Here is a 13,437-nt window from a genome sequence, read left to right on the forward strand (position 1 = left end):
AGCCTGTGACTGCGTCGGCAGGGGCAGACTACTTTGCGTAAATCACCCCTGGTGTCTGCAAAGCACACACACAGACACACACACACAGAGACGCACACACCGATACTCCCCTAATCCTATTTACCGATCACTAAGGATATAAACCATAGTCACACTGACCCCTCTGCCTGACCCGGAAATGCCAACTGCCTCATTAAGCGGTTTGCTGTTAAATGAGCTATAGAGAAGCGCCGTTCCATTCCTCCTCTGTCTTTATCTATTTTTATCAGCAGCGCCTCCAATTTTCTTTTCCACGATGGTGGTGATTCCCATATAGATGTGAGGGGGAGTCAGGGGGATTTTGAAGGAATCCATCATAATGATTCTAGATGATAGAGGATGTATAGGAAATGATGATGAGCCTCATGCTTCACAGTGTTGTATCACAGTGTTTATCTGAGTATGGAAGTCCTTGGCTTGAAACGTGTCTGGCCATGTTGCTGAATCTGCCATTCATACCTCTCCTCCTCCCTTGTACTTTATTTTCCTGTCTGTGTCTATCTCTGGACTGTCCCTTCTTGTCTCATTGTTCTGGTCAACTCCCAAACCTGATGTTGGGCCAAAGAAAATGCTCAATCAGGCATGTGTCTCCTGTCTGATGCAGGGGCGGACTACGGTGGGTGGTGCGGGAGCTCGAGTTAGGAGGGGGAGATTTCTCAATGCTGTAAAGTACACAAAGTTATCCCTCTGACTCAACTTGGTACATTCCAAGTCTACCATCTGTGGCTGTGAGTGTATGTCTCCTTAGGACAGTAGACCACTGTTTATTTTTTGGGACAGAAATAGTTTGTTTAATATTAACGTTTATACCTAACATTGTGATAAATGTTTAATATCTACAGATGTCACTGACGTGGTTAACAACTAAACAGCAAAAAAAAAAAAAAAAATTATTGGCAATCCTGTAAACGTTTTTTGCAACTCTTCAAGGCATACTGTAGGTGTATTAAGAACAAAAACATCCTGTAGCAGAAAAAGCCAGCACGGCTCCTTCCTAGAAAAAACTGCCAGAAAGCAGAAATACTAAACGCATGACTTCATCATCAGCCTCATCTGACTTGGATCGGACTACCAGTTCTTGTTTGGGGGGTGAAAGGTTCATCGTCAGTATTCTGTAGGGTGGATCTCCCGACTCAGCAGAAAGAGGACCTTGGCTGGAAATAAAAACCCACACAACTCTGACATTAAAGGTTATATATTCAAGAGAGGCATTGTGACCCTGCCTGCAACAAGCCACATCCTGGAAACACTGACTTCCTTTATTGAGTCTCCTCGCAGAGTCAAAAGATCAAACCACTATTCACTTTGACAGGGAGGGACAGGAAACGCAGATGAAGCAGTTTGGACTTGTACTATCCTACATTCACCTTTATTTGAGATAGGTTATTCACTTTTTAATTTAGACATGAGAATTTCATTTGGGGAATCAACAGAGTTATTTTATTTGATTGCAATTCATGAATACAGTAGTCTGCCAAAAGTCTGTCACCTACAACAGGACCCTAACAAGAAATCTTACACATTGATGACAACTGTTTCTATTTTAGTCTAGCAGTAGTCCTTTACTACTCTCACTACAACCCCTTTCCTGCCAAAAAAAGAATTAGGAGGAAACACTTTTTCTTCCATTTTATCTAGGCTCAATATTTACCACATCTTTGGAAGCAATTCCCTAATCTATTTTGTCAACAGTTCTATGTTCCAAAAGAAATGTGTTCTGTGGGTAACTTTTTTCCCCACTTACACCCTTATGCACAAAGTTCTGGAACTGTCATCAAGATGAGTGGCTTCGCTCTCCAATTCACTAATTGCTGTATATTACTGCATCAAAAGTACCATGATGATAAGTTACCAAACAACTAAAGCATATTACATGCCATAATATATGTTAAAAACGACAAAATAATGTATTGCCCTGGCATGAATCAATTGTTCTGTATAAAATGTATTTCAACTGGTTCCAAAAATGGTGTCTGCATCACATCTAAACCCCACCTTATCTGTAAATCTAGGGTAAACCCTGGCAAACACAGAGCAGTGTCTGGGGCACCTGTCTCACTGAGGCAGAGTAAACTGTTTGCGTCCCGGGTCGGAGGAGCCATGATGGTGAAGGGGAGAGGTAGGGGGGTGGTCGGAGCACACGGGGGGGGGGGGGTCTGGCCTGCCCCAGCCTTTCCAGCTCCACACACCTATTGTCCTGGTGTTTCCGCGGCCACAGACTGAGGCTTGACCATCCACAGGAAGGTAAACAAGCTCTTATCAGCGTTCTGCAGGGGCCCGCAGTGTCCCCTGGCCTCTCACCCCTACACTGCACAACACTGTGTCGCACCTTTCTCCTCCTCTCTCCCCACGCCAACAAAATCCCCACAGTCTACAAAAAAAGTCCCTAATTATCACTATCACTTTTATAACTAATATGTGTGGGGGGAAGTTGTGTATGTGGTAGTGGGGGGAGGTTGTGTTTGTGGTCGTAGGGGGACGTTGTGTGCTTCTACACCTGCATTGCTTGCTGTTTGGGGTTTTAGGCTGGGTTTCTGTACAGCACTTTGAGATATCAGCTGATGTAAGAAGGGCTATATAAATACATTTGATTTGATTTAGTAGTGGGGGGGGCGTTGTGTATGTGGTAGTGGGGGGAGGTTGTGTATGTGGTAGTGGGGGGAGGTTGTGTATGTGGCAGAGGGGGGAGGTTGTGTATGTGGCAGTGGCAGTGGGGGGAGGTTGTGTATGTGATAGTGGGGGGAGGTTGTGTACAGTTGAAGTCAGAAGTTTACATACACTTAGGATGGAGTCATTAAAACTAGTTTTTCAACCACTCCACAAATGTCTTGTTAACAAACTATAGTTTTGGCAAGTCGGTTAAGACATCTACTTTGTGCCTGACACAAGTCATTTTTCCAACAATTGTTTACAGACATTACATTATTTCACTTATAATTCACTGTATCACAATTCCAGTGGGTCAGAAGTTTACATACACTATGTTGACTGTGCCTTTGCAAATCAATCCCAGAACAACAGCAAAGGACCTTGTGAGGATGCTGGAGGAAACAGGTACAAAAGTGTCTATATCCACAGTAAAACGAGTCCTATATCGACATAACCTGAAAGGCCGCTCAGCAACGAAGAAGCCACTGCTCCAAAACCGCCATGAAAAAACCTGACTACGGTTTGCAACTGCACATGGGGACAAAGGATCGTACTTTTTGGAGATGTCCTCTGGTCTGATGAAACAAATACAGAACTGTTTGGCCATTATGACCATTATTATGTTTGGAGGAAAAATTATGTGGATGTATTGAAGCAACATCTCAAGTCATTGTCAGGAAGTTAAATCTTGGTCGCAAATGGGTCTTCCAAATGGACAATGACCCCAAAGTATACTTCCAAAGTTGTGGCAAAATGGCTTAAGGACAACAAAGTCATCATATTGGAGTGGCCATCACAAAGCCCTGACCTCAATCCTATAGAAAATGTGGGCAGAACTGAAAAGGTGTGTGCGAGCAAGCAGGCCTACAAACCTGACTCAGTTACACCAGCTCTGTCAGGAGGAATGGGACAAATTTCACCCAACTTATTGTGGGAAGCTTGTGGAAGGCTACCCAAAACGTTTGACCCAAGTTAAACAATTTAAAGGCAATGCTACCAAATACTAAGTTAGTGTGTGTAAACATCTGACCCACTGGGAACGTGATGAAAGAAATAAAAGTTGAAATAAATAATTCTCTCTAATATTATTTTGACATTTCACATTCTTAAAATAATGTGGTGATCCTAACTGACCTAAGTCAGGGAATTTTTACTAGGATTAAATGTCAGGAGTTGTCGAGCAGTAGCAAATAAAAATACTGTATATATACTACATAGCCAAAGTATTTTGACACCTGCTCATCGAACATCTCATTCCAAAATCATGGTTATTCATATGGAGTTGTTCCCCCCCTTTGCTGCTATAACAGCCTCCACTATTCTGGGAAGGCTTTCCACTAGATGTTGGAACATTGCTGCGGGGATTTGCTCACATTCAGCCACGGAGCATTAGTGAGGTCGCGCACTGATGTTGGCCGATTTGGCCTGGCTCGCAGTCGGTGTTCCAATTCATTCCAAAGGTGTTTGATGGAGTTGATGTCAGGGCTCTGTGCAGGCCAGTCAAGTTCTTCCACACTGATCTCAACAATCCATTTCTGTATGGACCTCGCTTTGTGCAAGGGGGCATTGTCATGCTGAAACAGGAAAGGGCCTTCCCAAAATTTCAGCAATAAAGTTGGAAACACAGAATCATCTAGAATTTCATTGTATGCTGTAGCGTTAAGATTTCCCTTCACTGGAACTAAGGAGTCTAGCCCGAACCATGAAAAACAGCCCCAGACAGCCCATTCCTCCTCCACCAAACTTTACAATTTTCAATATGCATTCGTGCAGGTAGCATTCTCCTGGCATCCACCAAATGGTTTAGCGTGATTCATCACGCCCAAGAAAGCATTTTCACTGCTCCAGAGTCCAATGGCGGCAAGCTTTACACCAGTCAAGCCGACGCTTGGCATTGCACATGGTGATCTTAGGCTTGTGTGCGGCTGCTCGGCCATGGAAACCCATTTCATGAAACTCCCAACGAACAGTTATTGTGCTGACGTTGCTTCCAGAGGCAGTTTGGAACTTTTTTTATTTTATTTATTTTTTGTTTATTTCACCTTTATTTAACCAGGTAGGCTAGTTGAGAACAAGTTTGCATTTACAACTGCGACCTGGCCAAGATAAAGCATAGCAGTGTGAACAGACAACAACACAGAGTTACACATGGAGTAAACAATAAACAAGTCAATAACACAGTAGAAACAAAGAAATAAGAGTCTATATACATTGTGTGCAAAAGGCATGAGGAGGTAGGCAAATAATTACAATTTAGCAGATTAACACTGGAGTGATAAATGATCAGATGGTCATGTGCAGGTAGAGATACTAGTGTGCAAAAGAGCAGAAAAGTAAATAAAAAAAAAACAGTATGGGGATGAGGTAGGTAAATTGGGTGGGCTATTTACAGATGGACTATGTACAGCTGCAGAGATCGGTTAGCTGCTCAGATAGCAGATGTTTAAAGTTGGTGAGGGAGATAAAAGTCTCCAACTTCAACGATTTTTGCAATTCGTTCCAGTCACAGGCAGCAGAGAACTGGAGAACTTTGTAGTGAGTGTTACAACCGAGGACAGACATTTTTACGCGCTACGTGCTTCAGCACTCAGCGGTCCCGTTCGGTGAGTTTGTGTGGCCTACCAATTCGCGGCTGAGCCGTTGTTGCTTCTAGACGTTTCCACTTCACAGTAACAGCATTTACAGTTGACCAGGGCAGCTCCAACAGAAATTTGACAAACTGACTTGTTGGAAAGGTGGCATCCTATGACGGTGTCTCGTTGAAAGTCACTGAGGTCTTCAGTAAGGCCATTCTACTGCTGTCTGTCTATGGAGATTGCATGGATGTGTGCTCGATTTTATACACCTGTCAGCAACGGGTGTGGCTGAAATAGCTGAATCCAGTAATTTGAAGGCATGTCCACATACTTTTGTATATACAGTATATATACTGCATTCGGGAAAGTATTCAGACCCCTTGACTTTTTCCACATTTTGTTACGTCACTGCCTTATTCTCAAATGGATTAAATTAATGCCAAAAAAAAAATGAAAATATTATTTACCTCCCCATCCAAGTGGACAGAGCTTGAGAGGATCTGCAAAGAAGAATGGGAGAAACTCCCCAGATACAGGTGTGCCAAATTGTAGCGTGACACCCAAAAAGATTCAAGGCTGTCATAGTTGCCAAAGGCGCTTCAAAAAAAGGGTCTGAATACTTATGTAAATGTGATATCTGTTTTTTTTTTTTTTAATACATTTGCTTACTTTTCTAAAAAACAGTTTTTGCTTTGTCATTATTGGGTATTGTATGCAGCTTGATGGTGGGGGGGGGGACTATTTAATAAATTGTAGAATAAGGCTGCAACGTAATAAAATGTGGAAAAAGTCAAGGGGTCTGAATACTTTCCGAAGGCACTGTATATATTTTTTATTATTTATTTATTTATTTATTTATTATTTATGACTTTTTTTATGGCAGACGAAACACATGTCTTGTGAACTAATGTGAACTAATCCATTGCGGAGGCTGAGACTAATGCACGGAGGAGGCCGCGGGGATGGCACAGTCCAAGAAGTGTGGCTAAATTCACAATGCATGTATCTCTCCAGAATGCGCTCTCTCTCGCCAATTTGTTTACATTCATTGTTAGTGTCTATCTATTCCTGATTCCCATATATCACCAGTAGTACAGTTACCATTAATTCCTATCATTTCGAATATACAATGTTTGTTTGGTTACGGTCATTTCTGTTAATGCATTCAATATATTATTATTACAGTCTTTTGTCATTCTCACTGTCGGAGTGGACACGTTGTTTGCAACCTATGTTACACTTGTGAGTTTTGGTTTATTTTATTCCATTTACGGGTTTTGTCAATTTAGTCATCGTCTTTGTTTAGATCGCTCCTTTCAATCTTGAGTAAGGACGCGCACCTGATTACGGATAGAAGTAGGCCTGTTGGCTAACTGGCCTGCGTGCAAATGTAGGAATATAAATGTGCTCATTTGGGAATCTGATAGTATTTCTGATTGACTTAACGCACCACCAATAGTTCCTCAATGTATTTTAAAAATCTTTCCAGCTCTCTCCCGTTTGACCACTCAGCGTGAAAGGGAAAATGTTATGCTCTGATCCAGTGGAAGCGTCATGAAATAGGCCTACCTGATTAGTTCTTATCACGTGCAAATAGCCTACAGCTGTGTCTGTCCCAAGCTCACTGGCACCGGAAACTCTGAGGGCCCAGAATATTTTTAACAATGTTGCAAGTTTGCTAGAGGGAGCTTCAGGCTGACTCAAGGTAATAGTTGATACAATGTTTCAAGTTCGCTGCAGACAGGCCATGTGTAGCCAATTTGATTAATAGGATATTTATTTTTATCAGGATATTTTCTATCTGCAGGCTGCAATGTTTTCATTTGTTGCCTTTATAGGCGGTTTTTACATAACTTGTATTGCCAACTATCTTTTAGGTTTGTATAATTTTCCTTTAGATTTGGATATAATTAGGATTAACCACATGACAATGATTTTGAGATACGAAGACCTTATTAAAAATTAAATGAAACTGTTCCATGAAAATTTGCACATGAAAACCCTAACTGGCACGCATATCGGTAGAAATGATAAGATAAACTGGCATTCCACATGAAAAAGGTTGCCGATTCCTCATGTAGCCTATGACCGGCAACTTCAGCAGAGTAAAGCCAGAATCTGCGAAAGCCAATAAGAGCAGGAGGAGGATGGTCAGGTAAGTTTTTTTAAATATATTTTTTATTAACAATTTTCTGGCTCTCTGGATCTCTGGCTCCCTCGAGTCATGTGTGTCTTATTTCATCAAACAGTGTTCTTAAAGCATCAGAAAAGCTCAATGCATTGCCTACAGTATATCATTGATTTTATTCAAACGTATGTGTCTATATATGGTAACATTTCAACCAGTCAATTGGGTTGAAAGAACAGCCGACTTTTGGTCGACCAACATCGGGGACAGCCCTGGTGTGTGTGTGTGTGTGTGTGTACGCTCACGCGTGTGTGGTTATTTAGGTGTGTTACTGGAATTGAGCTGTGGTAGAAAAATTACATGATTTGTCATACTTGAGTAAAAGTAAAGATGGCTTAATAGAAAATGTCTCACATAAAAGTGAAAGTCACCCAGTAAAATCCTACTTGAGTAAAATTTGAAAAGTATTTGGTTTTTAAATGTACTTAAGATTCAAAAGTAAATGTAATTCCTAAAATATACTCATGTATCAAAAGTAAAAGTGTAAATCAATTCAAATTCCTTATATTAAGCAAACCAGACAGCACCATTTTCTTATTTTTTTAAATTTATGTATAGCCAGGGGCACACTCCAACACTCAGACATAATTTACAAACGAAGCTTGTGTTTAGTGAGTCCGCCAGATCAGAGGCAGTAGGGATGACCAGGAATGTTTTCTTGATAAGTGTGTGAATTTGACCATTTTCCTGCTAAGCATTCAAAATGTAACGAGTACTTTTGGGTGTCACGGAAAATGTACGGAGTAGAAAGTACATCATTTTCTTTAGGAATGTAGTGAAGTAAAAGTTGTGAAAAAATATAAATAGTAAATTAAAGTACAGATACCCCCCCAAAAATACTTAAGTAGTACTTTCAAGTATTTTTACACCACTGGCATTGAGTATGTGAAAGCTGGTCTGTAGACAGCGTGACTTCATATATAATTGGCTCTGTTTACACCTCTTGTCAGATATCTCCTCATGTCAGAAGTAGTACAACAAATCCATGGAGGGCCTATGGCTCACCCACACACACACACTCATGTACTTCTTAGATGCTTGAGAGCTGTCTCTCAATTAATCTTTATGGTTTGTCTGTCTGTTGCGGTTCCTAAGGCAATCTGATGCTTTGATGTTGAAAAACTTAGTGTGCTCTTGTCATTCACTATACTAGCAGTTCTTTCCTAGAATGGTGATGCTAGGAACTTTAGATATATGACGAATGTTAAATACATTGCCGTTCCCCATTGATACACTACAGGCTCTCTCTATATCGCTCTCTCGCCCTCTCACAGACACACACATACAGAAACATATATCTGTCATATTCCAGGCAGCATAAGCGTGTGCAATGTTTCTGTTTCGTTGCTTTGGTTGCCTCTTCCTTCAAATTGACAAGGTGTTCCATAAACACTCTATTAGCTCTCAGTCTTCAGGTTGGTTGCAGTGTGAACAAATTAATTTATCACTAAACGGCGAGACATTGTGAATTTGCTCTATAGTGAGAGTCTATTCATCTTCCAGGCATTAATTAGCAAACGTGGCTTTTGGAGGGAAAGACTAATTTAGCGGTCGCTGTGCTAACTCCGTTCCACCGAGCAGATGGAAGCGGCAGAGACGCATTGCACACTGGGTGCTTCCAATCATTCAAGATTGATGTCGCTTTGCACAGCATATGTTGCTCATAGAACCAACAGACATTACCCCGTTTTTCTCCACTGATTTCCCAGAAAATATTAACGAGCCCACTTTGGGATCGTCGCATCATAGATAGCATAGCTATGAAGGTTCTGATACTTTTCGACACGTTTGAGAAGTTGAAGAAGTGGAGTTAGGTAGAGTCTGGAGCAAAGACAGAAAGATTGTGCTGCTTTGCAGTGCCAAGTTTCATTTTTCTTCCTCTAAGAGTAATGAAATAGTGTGAGAGTGGAAAGCTGTCAACAAGCTTGATTATATTCCCTCAGGAAGATAAGTACAGACTGTTAAGACGCCTGAGCATGGCTTTGGGATTTGTTGGAGTCATATGACAAACATCTGCACTACAGGGCCTTTAATTAAAGCCTATCCCTTGATCACACTTTCTACTTTTCAAAGTATTAATAATGGGAAAAGATTATATCAAAAGCCTTCCATCATATTCAGAGGGACTCTCTATAACCCTCAATGTGGCCCCTACATAAACACGCCAACACACACAGGAGCACACTCATGCGTGCACACACACACAATCACACACACCAAGTTTGTCATAAATCAAAGAGAATTTTGAGCGCTTCACCACATGAATCCAGAGAAAGCAGCATGACACCTGAATCAACACGAAGGTTCAACTTTATACACCGAGGCTTGCATAGCTCTACCATTAGGGTCAAATAACAAGTGACTGTAGCTACCCTTCGTTGTTTCAATTCTGAACACCATTCAATCGCGTTTTTTAAGATTTGTGAGACATATCGCAACAAGCTTCAACTAAAGCCCATGACATCCGTCATTGCTTCAAAGCATCAACTGTTCAATAATAATTTCCTGTCCTTTAGAACCTTAGCTGACAACTATCTCTGTTCTGCCTGAAGAAAGCAGCACATCAACATAGCATACTAAATAGTTTATGAATTTGCATAGTGGGAAATAAAGAATAGGTACCAAACAGCCAACCCAAGTACTACTCTCTCTGGGATTTGGGGAAGATAACCCCAAAAATCATTTTTAAAAGGGACAGGTACAAATCCCCTTTCAAGACTTCTTCTGATTGGGCAGACCCTTGGCTGAGTATGGGCAGACTGGCCAGAGATAATAGCTACACAACGCCATGCCTTATCTGTCCACAGTGTGCAGACGGCCGCCGCTGGCATGGGCACATAGCGGTCGCCATTCTGATGAGGAGTTTTATCTCAGCGCCATGTACTAATGAGCCATTCAGGTCGCACGCCACTGCCAGCCGACCAACCCAACCTGGGCCTTACCAATCCCCAGGGATAGTGCACCACGATGAGAAAGACAAGCAGACAAGGTCCAGGGCCTGGCCAGAAACGGTGGCTGAAACGAGTGGACACTTAAATATCCATGACTGTGTTTTCATTTAACATGGTCATCTTTTGTTTAAAAACTAAAGTACTCCATGTAAATAATGATGTGTGCACTTGTTAAGAGCTCAACGGAACTGGTGCTCTCTCTCTCTTTGCCTCACAGCCAAGTAATAGAATAATTACTGAGGCTCAAGCATCTCCTTGCAGATGAGAAACGATTGTGTATGTTACTCTCAATGTTTTTCCTAGATATGAAAAGTCTTAAAATAAATGGTTTCTGAGATGAAAGTGTGCCTATCAACATTAGGTGATGCATAGCCTAAATAGAGTGAGCTGGATGTGTTTTGCAGTGCTTTGATATATGCCTTACCGCATGAGGGGTGCCTTGTTAACAACCAACTTCAAGAAAAACATAACTCACAAGCTGGAAAAAAATGATTTGGCTCTCTAAACGTTTTACATGACACTGCTGCTGCCCTGTTTTACTCCAGAGATAAAGTGAACCATCACACATCATTCATAATCTATACACAAACAGGAAAAGTTATCTGGCAGCAAACATTATTGTAACTCATCAAGCGCTTGCTCTCCCTTTTAGGTACAACAGACAAATAGAGAGAGAGAGAGGTGAACAACATACTGTAGCATACCCACTGGGCACAGACATCAATTCAACGTCTATTCCACATTGGTTCAAAGTCATTTCATTGAAATGACAATGGAAACAATGTTTATTCAACCAGCGTGTGCCCACTGGGTAGCTAGTCCTGCTCAGCACTGCTAGTCAAAGAGAGAAAAAGAGGCAGTCAGAAATGAATTGTTGATTGCAACAGTGAGATAGAAATCGGTCTGCAGCAGCGACAAGTGGTCGCGTCACTATGTCTCCCTGGTCCTGGAACCCAGTCTGGCTGCAGTGTGGGGAAGTGGGCTATTTAGACTCTCAACGCCATTTTTAACAGGGGCAGCGGGTTTTTTTTTTATTTTCCCCTCTGCAAGGCCCTATACAAAGGAGCTGTCTGTCACCTCTTTTTATCCCTCTCTCCTTCTCTTTCATCTCTCTCTGCATCTTGCCATAGTGTATTTCTCTCTCACACACAATCTCTTTAGTCCCTCCCCTCTTTCTGTTCTACCTCTCCTTAGCATCATCTGTCTCTCAATCTCTCTGCCTCATCCCTCACTTCACCCTCCTCTCTCTTTGTATTTGTCTCTCCTTTCATCCCTTTCTCTCTCTCAGCACCCCTTTCCCGATCAACCCACTGTGTCACTGATGTGTTGTTGGATAGTTACATAATCCACCCCTAACCACCACCACCATCTCCACCCCTCAACACCCTCCCAGCCTCCAGCGTAGCTTCCTCAGGATGTGGTCCTAGTGGCTTCCCTGCCTGCTGTTCTGCTACTCTCCTTACCTTTCTTCCCTCCATCTCCCTCCCCCTAGTCTGTCAGCTTCCCCCAAGCTCTCCTTCAGGCTCCCCTCCCTCTATGGCAGCTGCCTAATCACTTTTGTACTTTTCCTTCAGTCTGTGGAGAAGGACCCGGCTGGCAGGAAGTGCAGCGGGAGGCCAAGAGTCGACAACCATCACATCAGGCTCCCACGGGGAACTAACTGCAGTGGGGAGCCGATGGGGCCCTACAGTCAACCTAGCCTCCTGTAGGGACACCCCCAGAGAGGGGCTGTACAGCTGATGGCCCCCATGGAACTACAGAACAGAAGTCTGGAGTCCAACTACTGTCTGGAGCCCAAACGGAGGCCCCCAAAAGGGGCAACAGGGATTTAATCCAGTGAGACCAAAACAGTCGACAGATTCCCAACTAGAATCCACTACAGAGGGCTACACTGTCGACAGATAGTCACAGTTACAGCCACAACCTCAGCCACTCACTAGTGATGGGTGTAAAAAATGCTGTGTTCAGAAACGTTGCTATAGTATTCCTATTTGGAAGTCTCACAGAATATTCCAATAAATGTCTTGGCATTTCTTGGTTATGTTGCAGTTTCAAGTTGTACTAGTCGTATGTACAGGATACACATGGTATATACCGTCCAACAAAATGCAACTTGCAGGTTCCTTCTCCACAATGGTACAACCAATAAGAAATCATATTTAAAAAATAATACAAACTGTTTTGGACTGTTTTCCTTTGTCTGCTAGAGCCAAATACATCAAATGTGCATATATCAGTGCATAAACATGAGGATCCACTGGAATAGCATGAACTACACCTGCTCTGTCTGACATAACTATCTGAAATAAGTATCACTCCAAAGATCCACACATGTTAGTGGCCAGAGCGTAACGGAACACTGCAGATCCTCTTCCATTTCCTACATAATACTCAAGCTAACTGCCAACTAACCACTGCAACCACAGAGAGCAATTGTAATGGCACCTTTTTGTAGGAACTAATGGAGGGTACCACCATTGCTTGTTGGCCAAAGCCTATGGGAAAATGAATGGGGGGTTTTGTAGGGTTTTGGGATAAAAGAGGAAAATAAGACCTGTGGTAAACACAGGCTTAGGAGATCTTATTAGTTTTGTTCTATGACGTCTCCATCAGCTAATTTCACTTCTTGTGAATTTGAAACATTTATGTAATCAAAATAAGCAGATAAATGCTTCATAATTCATAAAGGTCATGTTAACTGACTGATATTACAAAAGTATACGATCTAAGCCTGTGTTAACCTCAAATCTTATTTTCTGCGTTTATCCTAAAACCCCATTCATTCCACATTTGATTTTTAGGAATGGCTGAACAAACCTGAGGATTCATTTTCATTTTTTAGGACTACAAGCTGGCGAGCTCTATTTAACATACCTATTTTTTTTATCATACGCCCCAAAAACTTACTTAACAAATATATCAAATATACACGCAAACCAATACAAATCTAGGCTACCTATAGCGTATTCCCAGCACAATAATAAACTGATGCACACATTTCTCATTTAATCCTTATACTTTACGAGTTTTAATG

General features: G+C 41.9%; 1 protein-coding gene across 2 annotated transcripts in view; it reads right to left on the minus strand.

The window, feature by feature from the left end:
• Positions 1–13,437, minus strand: part of LOC110509820 (endoglin) — a 43,029-nt gene that overhangs the window by 27,558 nt on the left and 2,034 nt on the right. The window lies entirely within an intron of this gene.

The sequence above is a fragment of the Oncorhynchus mykiss genome, chromosome Y (genome assembly GCF_013265735.2).
Source record: "Oncorhynchus mykiss isolate Arlee chromosome Y, USDA_OmykA_1.1, whole genome shotgun sequence".
Taxonomy (NCBI): domain Eukaryota; kingdom Metazoa; phylum Chordata; class Actinopteri; order Salmoniformes; family Salmonidae; genus Oncorhynchus; species Oncorhynchus mykiss.